The 19,684-nt window shown below is 42.6% G+C and overlaps 1 protein-coding gene across 1 annotated transcript in view; it reads right to left on the bottom strand.

Annotated features, from left to right (window-relative positions):
* VANGL2 (VANGL planar cell polarity protein 2) overlaps positions 1 to 19,684 on the bottom strand; it is a 319,026-nt gene that overhangs the window by 192,431 nt on the left and 106,911 nt on the right. Inside the window, exon 2 of the mRNA XM_078670605.1 lies at positions 15,111 to 15,304. The gene's annotated coding sequence lies outside the window, so the exon portion shown is untranslated. The remainder of the gene's footprint in view (positions 1 to 15,110; positions 15,305 to 19,684) is intronic.

Here is a 19,684-nt window from a genome sequence, read left to right on the forward strand (position 1 = left end):
ATCCATTATGCAAAATAGCTGATCGTAGTTCAAGCATCGTTTCGCATTTAGTCCCATATCGGCCAAATTTGCTTGAGCAAATTGTAAAAATTTGTATATTACAATCAGTGCATTTTCAAATTGTGTAGGCCTGTAACCACTAATACAAAGAAATACTTGTATCACCTCAATATGCGGGTACAAAGTGAAAACATGGCCAAAGTCCACATTCAAGTAGAAGAGGCCACCACAAATAGGAACTATCTCAAGAAAGAAGAGCGGTCTGCTAGACAACGACTCCATGCTCCAGGAAATGCCTGGCTAAGGCCCAGGGAACAACTTCAGATCCATGTAACACACCAACCTGGAGCCCCCTTCGCATCCACACTAAAGTGTATGGTCTTCTCTTCCGACTTTCAAGGTAGGTCATGAGCACACTCAACACAGCTAGTTAATGAATGTCACCCACACTGGAATCCCCAAGTCCTATTCCCAATTCCATATGAATCTACTATCCCAATCCTGCCACACGCAATAACTACCCTTTAACAGGTTAGTGCACCAATGCTTTTGGTATAACTATCTTGACATTCTAAATGAAAAGAGTATTTTATTAATACAGAAAGTACGAGATTGCCTAGGTTTACTTCTGCCTTCTCACCATAAACGTTGTATTTTTTTTAACCATCATGATAATATTCTAATGTACCACCTTGTTTGCCATACAAGTTGCTTGTGGTCAAGGGACTTCTTTTTAAAATACAAATACAAGCACCAGTCTGACCTAGGACCGTCTTCAGGGACAATCATTTGCCTGGCCAGCGACCAACTCACGGTCACAGCAGAAGCCTCGCCAGGCAATCTCCAAATACAGATATTAGCCTGCCTGGAATGGCCACTGCACACAAGTACAAGTCTCACTGGCTGTGCTCCAGGTATTTGTTCTTGCTGTACCAGCGAGGAACTGCAGGCATGGCAGCAGCTGTGGTCATGGCTCATCTGACAATGGGAAAGTATTGGCTTAGATCCAGTATCAAACAGGCTCACTAGGTGTTTAATCTTACCTCAGTTATTGCAAGTGATTAGTCAACGATGAACAAAAACTTTGGTTGGAGGTGATGGTGTGTGTATACTTATTTTTATGCAGCTGTGACTGAATTCTTTGCAAGAAATCTACAGCTGATAAAACGGAAACCCCTTTTTAATTAAATAATTTCTGCCTCTGACACTAGAAGAATACGATCCTTTGGCTAACACGATGCATAGAGCAGAGCTGTTAGCAGAGTCTTCATAATTCTGCTTCTTCTGTAAGCAAACTGTCAACGCTGTCACATGTGAAATGGGTGCAGCGGTATATGCGCATCCTCTGAGTGCTGCTCTCTGTGAGAAAATGCTGCCATAAAAGTTTGCCTTCATGCTTCAGGAACACTTATCTGGCTCAGAAGGGCTCAGCAATAACCCCCAAGCTAACAAAACAGAGCAACACATTTAGAAACATGTTTATTCACCCCAAGCACTCTTTTCAGACAGCTTCCTAAGTGATTCAGGGTTAATTCCAGGCCGGTCATCCCAACCAGAGTGATTCCAGGTCGGTATTAGGAGCCTCCCTACATCATAACATCTTCACCACAGATTGAGTACATAAGAGTTATTTATCGAGGAACTATAGAAGCATACTTACATTTACACAAGCTGCTACAATGTTTAGTTGATGCAGTTATATTATCATACATTAAATATGTCAATGCAAACGTTTACCTAATGCTGCACCTTGCTCAAGGATGGAAATACTACACAAGAGGCTATAAATAATTCAAGAAAACCACGGTCTTTCGAAATAAAGAAATAAAAAAAATTACATGTGAAATGTAATAATCTTTCTGAAAGCTAAAGCTGTGGTGGTTGAAAACAGTTTAAAAGGTTTCTTTGTTTATAGACTTGCTAGATACTTATGGTTGGCTGTATGCCAACTACTTAAACATTAATGGCAATAAAACCTATTGTTTGGAGGTCAGGAACATCTATGGACTCCAGACTTTGAGTCAGAACTGCTTTGTGTGTGTCCTACTCCAGTTAAGTCAGTCTGCAATTTGGGCACTGCCTAAAATAACTAAACATGCCTCGATTGAAGAGGTCAAGCCTGTCTATTCCAACTAACATGTTAAACAGGGTACCCCTACCTCCAGGGAAGTCTTGTTACTGCTTCGCTGACCTTAGACAGTGTGGCTTATTGAAATAATCTTTCTTTGCGTCTCCTTACAAATGCCTGCAGGGTCTTGAAAATGCTGCAGCCTGGCTTGTAATAGCACGCCTACAAACCACAGTAACCATGAGGAGTCTTCACTGGCTGTGATCAGTCCCACTGTAAATATCATATCTGAGTGCATGGTTCAAACACACGCCCACTGTTTGTCAAGTCTGGTCTCCTCTTTGAGATAGCTTTCAGGATTCCCTGTAAATATAGGATAACTAACTTTTGTTTTTGGAGCAGCTTAAGCCTCATGTGTTCCTAAAATCGATTATTTCACCCCCGAGACCATCAAACTATAACTCAGCATCTATAATTTTTTCTATTTAACGCTCCATTAAGTGATATAACATAACATGGCTCCTAAATTCCAAACGAGCCACCCACCTACAACCCTTCTCCCATGTCCTATAAGCAGGAGGCCGACCATCTGGGGCACAAGGGCCAGAGAGACCACAAAGCAGCTTCGTCACTCTAATGAACAAGCATGACATTATATATTTTCTCCACTACTATATTTCTCCAGGTACTGACCCAAAAACAAAACTGGCATCAAGAAGGCCATTAACTAGAATAAGGTGGTCTTTAATCTGTCGCTTATGAGCTCAAAAGAGGATAATTTTGATAGGTGGAGAGGTGTGGCTCACTGGTTAGAGGCGGCAGACCTGTAAGCAGAGAACGGCCCGGGACCAGGGTTCAATTCCCCGACGCGGCAGGGTCTTGGACCAGGGTCAACGGACTCGATAATTCTCACCTCAGTGCCTACTCTAACCAGGGAACACACTCGGTAACTCTGGGCATTAAGCTTGCCTCATCTCTACAACGGCCCCCCACAGACGCCGGGGACCATCTCACAGGGAAAACCAGGACGGATTCCCCAGCGTTCTACAGCGCCAGGACACTCGGGTAGAGTAACAGTGCGCTTTACAAGTATCCCACATTTACATTTAGGTCCACTGAGAGTTTGGTCCTAAACAGCAGCCCAAAGTATCCCAATGTCATCCATTTATCGATGTGAACCTAAAACTTCTTTTTGTTACTAATTCTTGATTCTGAGACCAGAATGATCGTTGAGGGACAGATTGCTGAACTTTTTCCACTCACATATTTATTGGTGAAACTTTGAAGGCACTTAACAAGATTAAACAAGACACCTTCAAGTGACATCCCTCTAGCCGGAACTGGCAAGACGTGATCGGATATCCTAAGATTAAAGAAGGCCACGGTTGAAACGAGGCATAAAAGCCTCTAGAGAATGAGTCGCAAAAGGGCCTGTACAGAACAAACCGAAGTACTTGAAACTTGAACTTTCATAAACAAGTCTGCATTCATGGCAGATCCCTCTAACCGGACGATTCAGGAGCCATTAAAGGGATCCCCGGTTTGATTAAACACATGTCCAATTCAACTTCTCATCATGGAAATTCCAAAGACCCTCATTCTGGCTGCCCCTGTTGAACCTAAATATAAGCTCTGTCTCTAGTACATGGAATGGGAAGAGCCAATGACTTACTGAAGCATGAAGAGACCAGGTACATCCAAGCTAAGTGTTCATGGTCTAAATATAGGTTGAATACGTGGCTCTGATTTTCAGCACCATCAAGAAAGGAGAGAAGCTGGCTGAGGTAAACAGTTATCAACACACACAAAGGTTTACAGATAAAGTCCAAAATATCCATTACACACTGCCAATAGATGCAGCGATCAAAGTTGACCTAAATCAACCATCTAGTACTAGACACTAGGATTGTGTCTCTTAGTCTTATGGAATTGTAGCAGTGCTTTTAGCAGCAATCGGAAAGAAAATGTTTACCTGGGAGTTTTGAGTCCTTTGGAAGAAGATGGCAACCCCCTGTATTCAATAGAATAACGAAGTGATAATATTGTAACAGGTGGAAAAGTAATATCTGTGGATAATAGTGATAAATATGGATAGGTCAAGAAATATTCTATGGAGTAACGGGAAAAGTCTGTAAAAAGTTTTCAAAACTCAATATGGCAATTTAATTCAAAATATCTCCTGGACTTCACCTCTCTCACCCCCACCAAAGACAGATGGTTCCTGTGAAAGAATGCCAGTGTAGGAGGTGAAAGATGGGGTACACCTTCTCATCATAGAAAGCCTTCTAGGAAATACCTATATTTTAGAAGCTGAAGTCTGATTGACTGCATTTGTCTCCTAGTTTCAAGATCACCACCAGTCTATTCTTTGCAGTGAAACAACATCTAGCAAATTAAAATGCACCCAATAGACCCCACCATGTACAGGTGCTAGACTGAATGAAGTGTTGCTTGACTCAGCACCATTGCTGAAGCATGAATGTCACAGGAAGATGTGCAGAGCTTTAGTTGCTTGGTCAAAGTGGGTTCTCCTTACCCAAATCTATTCTCTGGTTCGTTTAGATGAGTCCCAGGTGACCCGCCAATGGGGATAGTGATGCACCCATTTCAACTATCAATGAAGTTACCAGGAATGGTATAGAGGTGCAAGGTGAAACATTGACAGGGGGCTTTTTCTTTTAAATAGACAGCAGAGATAAAAGAATGACTAACCGCACAAGAGAAAACATTCAGTGACCTGGAAGTAATGTGGTGAAAACCATCGCAGCTAGAAAATCCAACAAGAAGTGTCACGGGGAGTGAAGTGTGTGGTAGTAACAGGAGCGTGGGCACGTGAAACACAGCCAGCAAGTGACGTAGGAGTCACCTGTGACAAGACATGTCTAGTGCAGTCGCCATGTCCATTTGAATCCAGCTGAGGCCACTGCAGCGGGCGGGCACCACAGTCAAAACAATGTCATACCATCAGCATTCTCTGGGAAAGAGACTGAGCAATTCTTTCAGAAAAATGCAGCTGTCAGCATTTTGGCATTAAGAGTGCAATTTAATGGGACATTGCACATCACCTTTATGCAAACACCACCAAAAGCTGCAAAAAATATTTCGAGCGCTTTTACATGAACTGTGGGCAGACTACTAAATAAAGGGTGGCATATTTATGTTGCAAAAACACTGGGAGTATAATGAAGAGGGTCTCAAAGTCATGTAACATCTATTTTAAAGGGAAAGAAATATGGGTATGCCGGAAAAGGGAAAACTACAGACAGAGCAGCAAAGCTGAAAGTAAACAGTAAAAAGTGGAGTGAAAGTTACCATAACAGAAAATGACCAGCAATATCAAACCTAATAATTGTTTTTTTTTTGTATGATGAAGGCACACATTGTATGGAAACAAACATTGTCTAAAAGAGATAGATGGATAGAGAGACAGACAAAGAGAGAGAAAAAGAGCTATAGAGAGAGATAAATCACGAAAAGCAATGCACTAGTATCCCCTTGCAAATTAATTCCTTGATGGAGTTTCGAAAGAATCTTAAAACCTGGCTCTTTCCTAGGGTTTGAACTCTTTCCCTGATTTTTCTGTTCTGACCTATTCTACTCTGGTCAATTCTTTTTAGTCTGAAGCGCCAGGATACCCGTAGGGTGACAGCATGCGCTATATAAGAATCGCATTCATTCACTAAAGAGTTTTAATTATTGAGTACATATGCATGTAGTGGAAGAGCAGTCACACTGCACTCGGAGCCACGTATTCGCAGCTTTCATGGTTTACCTCGGTAATAGAGCCCTGACTCAGTGTGGCAGCATATACTCCCGCCAAGACCTACATACCCAACTTAAGGAGAGTACCAAAGCCACACCTTTGGAGGGAATACCGTCTTTTGAATCTAAACTATTTGAAGTCGTGGCTACTCCACACATCGGAGCTTGACATATACAGGGGAACGGGAATTTCACTGATCTCCAACGCTGATGATTCTTGGCAGGAGGTCAGACCGGTGAACTCTCATCTAGATACCAGCCCTGACGAAGTTTTAGAGCCATCTCCCATAAAACGAGGAAACACAGGTTGGCTAAAGGAAGGTCATTGTAAGAGAATAAAACACATCCACTGAAGACAAGAAAATAAATCACCTTTTCTCATTGTTACTTCGAATGGTTTTTCTAACAAACTGCAATTGATATGAATGGAGTGTGCTTCAATTAAGTAGCTCAAGAGCAGTCACAGTCAGGTGGGACAGTCACTGAAGTGGGCAGATCCTATGCCCCATGCTGATTTAGTCGGAAGCTAAATATAAATGGCACTACTGCAGATCAATGGATGAAGAGGGCGGACTGAAAGCCGCTGTATGTATAGTATATATATTTTTATTAAAAGAAAAGTTTTTGGGTTAGCACCAGGCTTGAAAATCTAGGCCTCACGCGAATGGATCGGAGTTTTCCACCAACATGCAAAATGTGCCAATGTCCTGTAAAATTCCATGAAGCAACATAACATTTTCACTGAGGTCTGTTGGCGCTATAGTCACAAATAACAGATGTTTATAGTAGGGGTGGGAGAAGAATTCCACTCCCTGGTGGAGTTTGTGGAGTTTTGCCGGCTCCGCGCGGAGTTTTTTCTCTCACATGGCAAGCGCATGCCTGAGAAATCATGCAGTAGACCACCTCCCGGCGAGATTTCTGGATGCAAGAGGTTGTGGCAGGTCACCACCGCTCGTGTTGAGAAATCTGCCACTTGAGTAGAAAACCTACTCAAGGGGTGGAAGAAGCAGCGCCCTCTGGCGCTCCACGTGATGCGGTTTGAACTCCTTTTACAGCGCAGGAGAAACTCCTGGCACTAAAAATCAGCAATAACAGTGTGATGTACTGGACTTCACCGCTCGCAGAACTCCGCATAGCGCGGCGGAGGTGTTTTGGCACTTTGCATAGCGCAGCCTAGAGGGACTCCGAACTCTGCTCAGGCCTAGTTTATAGGTCACTTAAAAAAACTAAAGCATCTTTGTCTCAGAGTCTATTTTTTTAAGTATCCTTTCTTTGGAGAAGTGGGTTATTAAAAGTGAAACCAAACTGCCAGTGTGTACGTTGAGCTCACAGTGTGTATAGCATCTGCGCACCGCATTCAAAACTTAAGTTCTCTCTTGCCCATCCGAAAGTGCTACACAGTAGGTTCTCACTTAGTTCACCCAATGCTAACATATCTGTCAACTCACCCACATTTGGAGGGTGTCATCATCTTTTTACTTTTATTCACGAACATTACAAAATACCTCCATAGACATTAAATGGAGTCTTCAGCTTTACAAACCTATATCAAACTCTAAAAGGTATTAATTCCCTATTTGCTTTAACAGGATCGCCCTCTCAAATGCCTGACACCACCCTTATTTTCGGGGTAAAAGGTTGGTATATTTTTGCAAAACCAATAAATGACTCTTGAGGGAATAGAGGAGCAGGGGATACTAAGGGTAAGGTAGGAAGGTGGTAGGTGTCCGAACCACTTTTTGATTTTGGATTGCATGAACGAAGGAAATACATTTTAAGCATAGTTTTAAGAGAAATGGGAGGGCAGCCATTTTGTGGGTTCATCAAAGCTAGAATGTGGTCGAGGATCCCATCAAGTATTTCAAAAGGCAATGACATCGAAGCTAGAGAAACATACTAGCTTAAAAAATGATGAAAATGTTTATTGTAAAATTCATGATTTGCCTTGGTCATTGTAAGAGAGCTGGCCTGGAAAAATGGCAGAAAAACTTTATTAGAGAAGCTATTTGTCTATTCACTGTTACACGATTGAATCCTTTCCTTTTCTCTGCCCAACAACCGCAACCCAGCCTATTTTGCTGAATGAGCATTCACGAGGAATTGTGGGTAAAAGAGAAACCGGGTCATGTTAAGTTACCAAGGAGACGACATTAAGGCCATTTGAACTAAAATACAGAAATGTCTTGTGCCATCCGCAATCACTGGCTGGGTGGGGTGCGATGGGAAGGCATTCAAGGGGTTGTGGGGATGGTTCAGCGAGGGGACCTATCGGGTTTAGATGCCTCATTTTCTCACATTTATCACCATAGAAACAAAAGCCCCTCGTTGCCTAGGAGATGGCAGCCAGGCCCAAGAGCATGCATCCCAGCATTCAAAGGGACTGCAAGGGACCCGGGAGAAGGTGTGCAGGGAGGCGGGAGGGCGGGGGCTGCTAAAGAGAGGAAATGAAAAGAAGAAAAAAAAAGCCCCCCACCCCCAAAATCCCCGGCCTTTGTTCGATAAAGGGGGATTGGATTTCTCCAGGGAGCTACGAGATAAAGGCCCCAGGAAAAGAAAAGAAAATTTAACACCGACGAGAAGAGCTCCACCCATCCGAGCCAGATGTCAGAGAAAAGCCTTGACAGAGGAGCTTTCAATTAGCATCTTCTTGTAACACCTTTGCATGCGACTTGTGATTGTGACAACACTGAAAACAATCCCACGAAATCTTGGCACTAAAACGAATACGAAAACCAACCTCGCCCGCAAAATATACAAAGCTACTCTCCCTTCGACTCAGACCAGACTTATCCTCATAGGACGGTGGGAATATTACTACTCCGAGTAAAATATTCTTCAGGTTATTAAACAAGGTTCAGAGGAAGAGAAAAAACAGACTAGAATCATCAATGAAAGTACCACGGGGACGTGTTGCCCGTGTGTAAGGTAAATGGAATGCTGTAGTGACGTGAAAGACACATGCTGGCCAAAACTTCCCTGCTGCATTACTGACTGCAGGGCAAAAGCACTTCAAAGTGGCTTATTCGTGTAGCGTTTACAGTTTACTATCAGTGGCACACAAGTTACAGACCATAGAACGATAAATGACCGAGTTGGCCCAACATGGCAATATTGACACGTGTGGCCTGCAGATTAAACACATTGTCTTCCTGGAGTTCTTAACTCGCTGAGCTATCTTCACAGTTCTTCAATATTGTATGGATTTTTATTTATTTATATATTTTAAACAAAGCATTTCGAACAGAAAATAACATAGGCGGCGAAGAGTGAACAGAAAAGAGTGGTCTCCATGATTGGGGAGGAATGGAAAACCAGTGATGGTACAATAGATACTGTAGCAGCTAGACATTTACATTACAATACAGAGCTAGGAAGGTAAGAAGCAAAGCCAGGGTGCAGGGTAGGTGAACCGGGAGGAGGGGGGGGTCGTCAGCTACACGGGCACTCAAGACTGGCCTGTTATTCGACATATTCAAATCCTGAAAATGGCGGCGGATGGGGGTGGACAGGCATTAAAGCCAGGATCAGAGCTTGAATTGATGTTAGGTGGACAGCAACCCAGCTTGGGGGTGGTGGGAGTGTCCCCCACACGCTCGTGAGTTGTATTACATTTCAGGATTTTTGAACCACTTTCTTGACTGAAGTTCCGTGCTGTGGTTAAAAGCACTATAACAAATCAAAAAAGAAGAGTGTCCAGTGAAGAAGTTGACACCTTTGTCCCGGAGCAGGGAAAGAAGGAACACTGTGAGAAGGCAGCCAGGAGGCGATTCCAGTCACAGGCCTACCTGGGACAATGGATTTAACCAATACATTAGCATTAAGGATGAACTCGCCTCACTACAAACTTTGTTTCCTTAGCCTTGACATTATTGAATTGTTTAGCACTCTAGTTCGTGCTTAATTTGAGCCAGTGGAGGGCAACAGCACACATGTTTGGGAGCCAGCACTTATTTTTCCTATTTGAACATTTACTGAGAGCAAGAAAGGAACAAGCATTTGCAATGCAATAGGTCTCGCATTAGGAAAGTTTGAGCTATTGGTATTGTAAATGACACATTTTTTATTTATGTGCTTGTTTTGAAAATAGCGAAATTAATAGCTTTATCATTTACAATGCCAATAGTTTTATCTTTCGCAAATGTGACACCTATAACATTTGTAACACAATATGTGTTGTAGCACTGAGTGGTATTTGGAGTGTATGTTGCATTGAGCGTAGTGTAATTATGTGGCATGTAATTATGTGGTACTGAGTGGGATTTGAAGTGTATGTTGCATTGAGTGCTGTGTAATTATGTGGCGTGTAATTATGTGGCACTGAGTGGGATTTGGAGTATGTTGCATTGAGTTTAGTGTAATTATGTGGTGTGTAATTATGTGGCACTGAGTGGGATTTGGAGTATGTTGCATTGAGTTTAGTGTAATTATGTGGTGTGTAATTATGTGGCACTGAGTGGCATTTGAAGTGTATGTTGCATTGAGCGCAGTGTAATTATGTGGTGTGTAATTCTATGGCACTGAGTGGTATTTGTAGTGTATGTTGCATTGAGCGTAGTGTAATTATGTGGCGTGTAATTATGTGGCACTGAGTGGTATTTGGAGTGTATGTTGCATTGAGTGCAGTGTAATTATGTGGCGTGTAATTATGTGGCACTGAGTGGGATTTGGAGTGTATGTTGCATTGAGTGCAGTGTAATTATGTGGCGTGCAATTATGTGGCACTAAGTGGTATTTGGAGTGTATGTTGCATTGAGTGCAGTGTAATTATGTGGATTGTAATTATGTGGCACTGAGTGGGATTTGGAGTGTATGCTGCATTGAGTGCTGTGTAATTATGTGGGGTGTAATTATGTGGCACTGAGTGGGATTTGGAGTGTATGTTGCATTGTGCGCAGTGTAATTATGTGGAGTGTAATTATGTGGTCCCCCCAAAACAGTATCCATAGCGATGTAATTCTCTTCCCAATGAATATTGCAGTGAAGTCATAAGCAATACATTCGTTAATTTATACATATATGGGAAACTGTAACTTTAAAAAAGAGAGTGCATATATTTTACGCAATAGATATAAATAAACAACTGGTTTTAACATGACAGTTATCACCTATTCATTTAGAAGGATCAACCTACTGTATGTTTACATAATCAAACTCAATATACAAGGCATATCAAGAAAAAAAAAATTGGGATAAACACAGAGGAGGTGGTAACAGAATGGGTGGTGGAGGGAGAGCCACAGAGAGCTAAAGAAGAGAGCGAGGTATAGAGGAGGGTACAGAGATATAGAAAAGAGCTGAGTGAGGAGGTAAACGAGTGTGGGTGAGGGGGGACCCAAGGATAGACGCAAATAAAGGCAAAAATTGAGGAGGGAATGGTACAAAATGTGGAGGAGTGAGAGGGGAAGGTCCAACGGGAGATGAAGGAAGTGGGGACGGTAAGTGGTCGGGAGGAGTGAGTTAAGAGACAATGGAAACATTATTGAAAGGGGAGGAATGGTAAAAACTGAGGAGAGAAAAAAAGTGAGAGGAGCAAAGAAACAGAGATAACAAAAGACAGGTGCATGTAAAGAAATCAGGAGGGAGCTAAATTGGTTAAGGGGGCAGATGGGAGGAAGAGAAAAGGGGAAGAATGAAAATAAAATGGGAGAGAAAAAATTCGGCTGAATCTACCCCTGAATGCGAGTGTCCAAAAGAGGAGGGAGCCGACGCCTAGACTTGAACCGGTTTCCCAGTTCCAAAGTCGGCAGCTTTTGCCGTTATGCCACATTCTGACTCAAGTAATAGGGCCTGAACACAAACACGAACATTATTGATCAAAATATTCTCTGAAAAGTTGAGTTCTGTTATTTACAGCTCTGCGCTATGTCCGGGTTTAAGAACACGGGAGCTGGAAGACAATTGCCTGTTTCAGACCGACGCCCGTAAGCATCTTCGTTCATGGAGGGGTCGCGAGCTGAGTGGCGGGAGACTAAAGTGCGAGGACGATGACGGCATCTAAAGAGAGGAGGAGCGCCATGTGGGTCGGCGAGGGAGGATGAATGAGCTAAAAATAAAATGCTGTGGGGTTTGAGCGGCACATGACCCGGCCCTGGCATTTCTCCACACACCTGCCCACAGAAGCATTCTGGCCTTTCTAATGTTATTTCTCTGTAATACTGACCAGTTCCTCGCTCGTCAAGTTGCCAGAGCGCAGGGTTCTCAAGCCCTGCCGCCATGTGGCTCTATCCATTTCGGCTCATGAGATGGGGTTGTTAGACCACTCTAACACTATAGTAATTTAAGGCAAACAGACCCTGGAAAATGAAGAATACGAGGCTATTAAAAGAAGCACTGGTAAAGAGAACAGGTCTTGTTTTTATGTGCTAACACATACAGCAGTAGCGCTTTCAAGTGAGGCACACAGCAGGGAGTCCGCAGGAGCGGACAAACGGGGCTGTAGCTGAAGTTTAATTGTAAGGTAGGAGCGGAGGGCTACCACTAAATATCATTAGGCGATAGGCGAGAGATAAATAATGAGGCCGAGCTAAGACGTGATTAACAAAGTCTCAAACTACTGGCGGAAGAAGGCTCGTGGAAGCAATCCGATGGAGGCAAGGGGCAAAAGTAAATAAAAATAAAAAATAGGAAAAGTTGAGTCAGTGCCCTGGCACAGCTCTGCGTCTCCGAGTGTTCATGTGTTTTTGCAGTTTTATATAGCATGAACTCGACGCGATGGTATAGGAGCGCTTTTTACACGAGCACAAGTTGCATTACACAAGAACACATTTTTGTTAGCAACGGAGATTAAGTGATTTGCCCAGAATCACAACAGGATGTTGAGCCGACGCCTAGACTCGAACCCTGTTTCCCAGTTCCAAAGTCGGCAGCTTTTGCCGTTATGCCACATTCTGACTCAAGTAATAGGGCCTGAAGACAAACACGAACATTATTGATCAAAATATTCTCTGAAAAGTTGAGTTCTGTTATTTACAGCTCTGCGCTATGTCCGGGTTTAAGAACACGGGAGCTGGAAGACAATTGCCTGTTTCAGACCGACGCCCGTAAACATCTTCGTTCATAGAGGGGGCGCGAGCTGAGTGGCGGGAGACTGAAGTGCGAGGAGGATGACGGCATCTAAAGAGAGGAGGAGCGCCATGCATGTGGGTCAGCCAGGGAGGATGAATGAGATAACAAGAATGTGGCGTAATGCCCAGAGCTGCAAGCGAAAAGCTAGAAAGCCAGGTACAAGTTAGAATGTCAGCTCACTATACTGTGACTGTGGGAGAATTAGTTAATGTTCCTGCGGCTTTAAGAAGGCAATGTGTTCTTGTACTATGCAACTAGCTCTCATGTAAAAGTGGTGCCGAAGGGTGTGAAGGATGGGGGTGGGCGGGGAGCGTAGGGGTGGCTCGGGGCCGAAGTAATGACAAAGGGTGTGAAGGATGGGGGTGGGCGGGGAGCGTAGGGACGGCTCAGAGGCCTGAGGCAGAGCGCACCATATGGAGAGGGAGGGGGGTGGCAGTGGGAGGGTGATTGATGGGCGGGGCAGTGCTGGGGAAGCCTTTGATGTGGCCTGGCGGCCGTGGAAGCCGGGCCTTTGAAGTGAAGCTAAGCTTCACTTCAAAGGTGTCGGAGGAATGCGGGCGGCTGTGCACGCGCTTTTAAGCTCAATGCGCATGCGCATTGAGCTTAAAAGTCACGGGCACTGCAAGGAATCGCCACGATTCCTTGCAAGTTAGATAAAGAGTCGATGAGCCCCTATAGTCTCGCTTGCTCGATGCGCATGCGCATCGACAGGCGAGACCTAAAAACACACAAAGGGAAAAGGAGACGGAAGAGAAAGACAGAAAAATCACTCACAAAGGGAGAAAGCAGGACCCTGCAAGAGTGAAATAAAAGGGGAAGGGGGTGTCTGGTAATGGATTAAAGAAACATGAGGTAGATTCAAGACTATAAAGCCTTGGCATTCAGCTCGTTGACATTTAATAGTGCTGGGCCTGTGCTTCATAGTAGAGCTTTGGGTACCAGCACTCTTCTTAGTTTGTTTTACAAGTTAAGCACTAGTACACCCCATGTACGTTCACCCTTTCATCCGCAGAGCAAGTTTTGGACCAAATGTTTTAACTTCATTATTCTGTATATAGTACAATTCGATCCTTACACACTGTATTGGTTTTAGATTTGGTTCCTATTTAAAGCGCTGTGCTATTCTGGTGGGTCTGTTTTGCACTATATAAAAATACACATCAACCGCGAGCCTTCTTGTGTTCCATCTTACACAGATCAAGGAAGGCTGATTTATATCGAATGACTTACTGTTAAAGGAAAACCACTAGTCTTCTCAATTTAAAATCACTTATTTGAGGTATGAGTTTCATCTAGTAGTTTTCGAAAACATAATCTGCAAGGTGTTGAATAAATGTGAACAAATATAAAAATGAATAGATCGCACAAAAGAACCTTTGAAAAGGTGACTATGGCATTGAAAAGTAATTAAGATGCCAAGGATTCATGCTTTTGATGAAAGTTGATATTTCCAGTATTAAGCTACATTCGGATTAGTGGGCAAAAATCAGATTTAAGTTGCAAGTTAATTACAACTGTTAATGTTGCATGGGGTAATTAATCCTCTCTCCCGACTAAAGCACGTTTTTCAGGAAAAACCTGGCGAATCTGTACGGCTATTTTCAGGAGAATAAGAAAAGCAGGCGGTAATAGCGGACAGAATTCCAATACTGCTGGATATGCCTCCTCCAAGCTCTCTAGAAAGGTGAGATTTACCTCACTCCCTAAATATCCAACCAATGGTTAATGGAAATTTCATAAATTTGCAGACATTTGCACACAATTTAACCTACAACTCTGAATAAGGCACAATGTCTGTAATCATACCCTAATCTCATGGTTGCTGTTCCAATACACATGCCCTCATCTGACGCATGCTTTGCAAGTTACCAGCCCAAACTACCTCAATCAAATGTACAATGGTTGCAAAAGGTACATTTTTCTTTTTTATTTTACATTTTAGATCTGATAAAAAGAAAAAGCGAGAACCTTAACTTTCTTGAATCCAATTAAATACAAGACTGAAAAGTTTGCTTGTAAGGTTCTCTAAATAAATAACTATTTTTAGCAGACTGGCCCCTCCAGAGTGTAGTTTTGTCATCCACTGAACACTTCCGAGACGAAGGGAGACTACCTCCAAATAGTACACAGAGAAAAGGTGACAATCAACAGTACAAGAAGAACCCAACTTGCTAAACAGAAGGTCATACTCTGTCATAAAAGGTCTTAAACTCACCCAAATCTAGAGGACCGCCGTCCTTCAAAGTTGGTCAGACTCCCTTCAGTCTTTGGGTCCCCTGTACCTCATGACTTCTGGTAAAAGGCTTGCAGGAAAAGCAGGTTGCATATCTGTGGGACCTCTGGTCATGGCGGAGCTCAGCATCGAGGCCTCTTATGTGGCATTCTTACTGCAGGAGACTTTTTAAAGCCCTGGAACAAACACATTAAGACCAGAAATTAGCGTGTGTACCTAGACTAGCAGTGATTCTACAGTTTCCTTGACTTGCATCCGCGTTTACCATTTCACAACACCCATTCTCCGAATTCAAATATAAATATTAGAAAGCGGTATATTCTTAAAAGCAAAGCTTACCACGCTTGTATCAGAGTAATTGGAATTCTATGATAAGCAGGGCTTTTGAGTTCCACATTATATTACGCGTTCCATCACCACTTAGACCTAGCAGTGAGCACGCTCTACTAGAATTTAGCCTAAGACTTCTATTTCGGTCTCAGACATCTCATTGCATACACAGGGCATCCACAAGGCACTGGATCTGACTGAACTTGAAAACTTGTCCGGGTCACTTCCTCTAGTTGCCATACATTTCTGCTTACCTCATCAAGAGAGACAGTCAAAAAGTCTCACACTTAAACAGTAATGGTCTTTCAGATAAATGGACCATAATTGGTGTAGAATTATGGCTTTGCCAAACGGGTCACATAATCTGCTGCATAGTGTACATATTTTGATTTTTTTTTAAATGTCAAGCTCAAATACAGCAAAAGTTACTAAAAATGCTACCCCTCCAGGCCGTCTGCAAAGGTTAACTGGTCAACTTTCAGCTGGGGATTGCTTTATTTGGGAGTTAAACAGATAATGAGGTGAAACCTTTGTCCTGTATTAAAGAGTAAAAATGTCAAAATAAGGTCTCAACAGTGTCACAAAATGTGCTGCATAATTCAGAATAATTTGCCTTTTCTTGCTGCAACAATTTATTCAACCCTGCTGCATAATTTTCTCCTACGCTGCCACAATTTCACTGGTCGCAGCTATAATTAGGCTTCCTGTTCACCAGAAGAACAGAAAACCTGAAGATACACCCCTACCAACAATTGTAAATGAATTAAAGGAAAATGTAGAAAACGTATTGTCTTGCTTGTTGGTTCACCTCAACCACCACACTGTTCCACCCAACAGCATCACTAAACACAAATACACATTAGGGCAAAGTTCTCTGTTACAAAAATCAACTAGTATCAATATATATGCTGGTCAATGCACTCATCATTATCCTAAAAACTAATCACATAGGAGAACGCATCAAAACACTTCTTAACAAAACGCAACAGACAACCAAAAGAACCAGAAATACATTTACCTTATCTCGTGTATATGTATATCTATCTATCTATATCTATATCTCAAAACAAAACCCTTTCAGGCATAGAGTGACGCATCAATTATGCAAAAAAGGAGGAGAGAACTCTGGGTAGTTCTCAAGTTTAGGTGGAAAGCAGCTCCCGTTAGAGCACTCTCAACACCAGCGACACTCTAGATCTGCTCACCTCAAATGTCTGTTTTTCTATCAAAGTCTTTAAGCATAGGATTAGCCAAGTGCTATCCACGCAGAGATAGAAAAGGACAAAGTCTTATGCCATTTCTACAGCAAAGTCTTTAAGCATAGGACTAGCACAGTGCTGTCCTTGCCGAGCACACAATTAGAGCGAAACACTGTCAGGGGTTGCTTTTACTCATTTCAGGTTGGCTTGAGTTGGTATTTTTACAGCTCGGCAAGGACAGCACTGTGCTGCTAATCTGTTTATAGATACATTGCACTTTATACAGTTTTTTGCACAGACAGGGCAGTTGGCACACTGCTTCATTGATAGAATATACTCCACCTAGAGTACAGTTTTTCTTACTTCCATTTTTTCCATCTGGGATCTTGAGATTTAGGCATACAGGTTGCTAATTGACAAAGCACTAGCACTTTATGTACAATCTTAAACTGAGTCTGTGATCAAGTATTAGCACTTCATTCATTTAAATTGACTCAGAGGAACAGTATATCGCGAGTGTCAAGCTGTAAGTTGAGGATGCACTAGCACTTTATATAAGAATGATGCATATGTCAGTGAGTTAGTTTAAATTGCATCAGCACTTTATCTAGCCCGTGACTTTGGAAGTAGACTGTACGCTACTGCACACTTGTGCTGTTTATGGCATTTCTAAAGAGTAGGTGAAGATATTGATTTTTGTGAAGGATGCTCAGTACTAATGTTGATAATATGATGACGAGTGGCTTTGCTCTAATGTGCATCTATACATAGCCTTGGAACGTTACTTTATTAAATTGCACAATGATTTAAAATACTGGCACTGATAATTGCATTTAGCACTTTATCGTATAGCATGTTTTGCACAGTCATTTTATATCGGTTTTAATAATAGCAGATGCAATGTTGGCATTACAAAACATAATTCGTTCATGCACTATGTATTTATTTATTTTTTGATGCATTATGTATTTATCCTCTAGAGCAATGATCTGTCAGAAGTATTTTGTACATAGCATTCGTCCTCAACTTCTAATATGCGTGCCATAATCTGTTGTCGAGCTTTAGTAGTCTTTTAGCCTTGTTTTTAAGGTTATTTGTGCACTTTGTTCACTGCATTCACTTTTTAAATAACGTCATAGAAAATGGACGCATCATGTGACCAAGCTCCCACGAGGAGCGAAACGAGTCATGGAGGGCACTAGTCCAAGCGATTTTATGCCGAAATAAATTCTTCACTGCTTTGCCACGACTACTTGTGTGGAGGTCATTGATTGTGCAGAGGAGCTATCACGAGGTCCGTGCCTGTGTGTTGCCTTTCCAGGGATTGGGTCAATGAAGCCTGAATTAAACATGCCATGCATCAGCTCAGATGCCAACTTCGGTAGCTGCAGCCACATCCTCTCCACCTGCGGCACAACTAGGTTTGTCATGTTAAGGATGCTTCCAGATGGATGATCAAAGGAACTGACAGAGCACTATTTAGAATCAAGTGGGTGCATTCGACACACGTTTTTGGTGGCCTCAGAAATAGAGATTCATTCAAGTTTCAGTGCGGAGACGGACGTTTGCATACAAACAAATCACTAAAAACATGGTGAAATGCCTGGTTCTACATAAGGAGCTTTCAGACTGACCAATGAAATTTGTCACATACAGCAGTAAGATCTCAAGCAAGGGGTACTGATAGACAAAAGTAGTTCTTTATAATGGGTCTGCAGTAATGCATTCCGAAGCTGTTTTCCTGTCCTCATTGGCATTACTGAGCTAGTGGCATGCTGAGCAAGGTGAACGGGCTCAAATTCTCAATTTAGTGTGCGGAATTACAAAATGTCTAAATTCGTGCCCATGAATTTTAAAACTCTTTAGACATGCATAATTCTTAGTGGTGCCACTAGAAATGTAGGCGGGCAGGCCTGGCTCTAAATGTTTCTGATTACTTCATGTTACTGCAGCACCGACTCATCAATGCTTGGTCTCTGAACTGGCAGGGTTATGATGCTAATCTTGACCTCAAAATACAATATTCTAGTCTAGGGGATGCTCCAGACAGTCTCATTCAAGTACAGTTTGGGATTAAGAAGCATTCATTACAAATTCACAACTATAAACGATTTTTTTCAAATAACACTTTCTCTGGCTTTCCTTGACTGTGCCAGATGGAATAAGGATTGGCAAAGCCAATAGGTCTAGTCTTTGTGAGCTATTGGCTTTGCCAGTTGTTTTCACCAGCACAGCATCTTCGATACCACGCAGCATGGCTAATGGAACACAGAAACACTTTACACAGCCCCAGGTATCATTTTGACGGCGCAAGCACCAAATTACTGAACAGACTGAGCTTTTTTTTCTTTAATTTTTAAAGCAGGCAGGTTGTAGCGGAAGCAACGGGGTGAATGACCAGGGGGTTTGAAGAAACTTAGGTGAGGGTGAGGAACAAGGAACTAACATGAAGAGGGTGGGAGGACACGTAAGCAACATGGGGAGGGTGAGAGACACGTAAGCAACATGGGGAGGGCAGCAGGACTCCGAAGGAACACACATGGATGGCAGAGGCTATGCAACACAGAGAAGCACACATTGGTGCACGACCGGGAGCGGGGCAAGAAGAAGCACATAGGGACAGGCAACAGCACAAGGGACAGGGTAGTACACAAGTGAGATCTTGGAGATCTTACACAAAAAGAAATAATGAATTCCTTAACATTGAGCAGAGACACCAGGCAAACAATATACATGGTAAAAAGGCAACACTTCCCGGGAGGGACAAACACATGGTTGAGAAGCTAGGACATGACTACGAAGTAGGCAAATGAGAGGGGGCAAGAACGCCAAGCAATTGTAAGCAATGGGTGGGCTACAAGACCCTCTTTGTTCATATTAAGCCACAATATGCCTTGCAAAAGACAGTGCGGGCAGTCTTGTAGGCTTGACATAACAAGCATTAGAAATGCAATCGGGCTCGGATTTATTTGAGTTTGAGCTAATGGCATTGTAAATGGTAATGTATTTTTGCTAAGTGTTATGGAG

This window comes from Lissotriton helveticus, chromosome 12, assembly GCF_964261635.1.
Source record: "Lissotriton helveticus chromosome 12, aLisHel1.1, whole genome shotgun sequence".
NCBI classification, from domain to species: domain Eukaryota; kingdom Metazoa; phylum Chordata; class Amphibia; order Caudata; family Salamandridae; genus Lissotriton; species Lissotriton helveticus.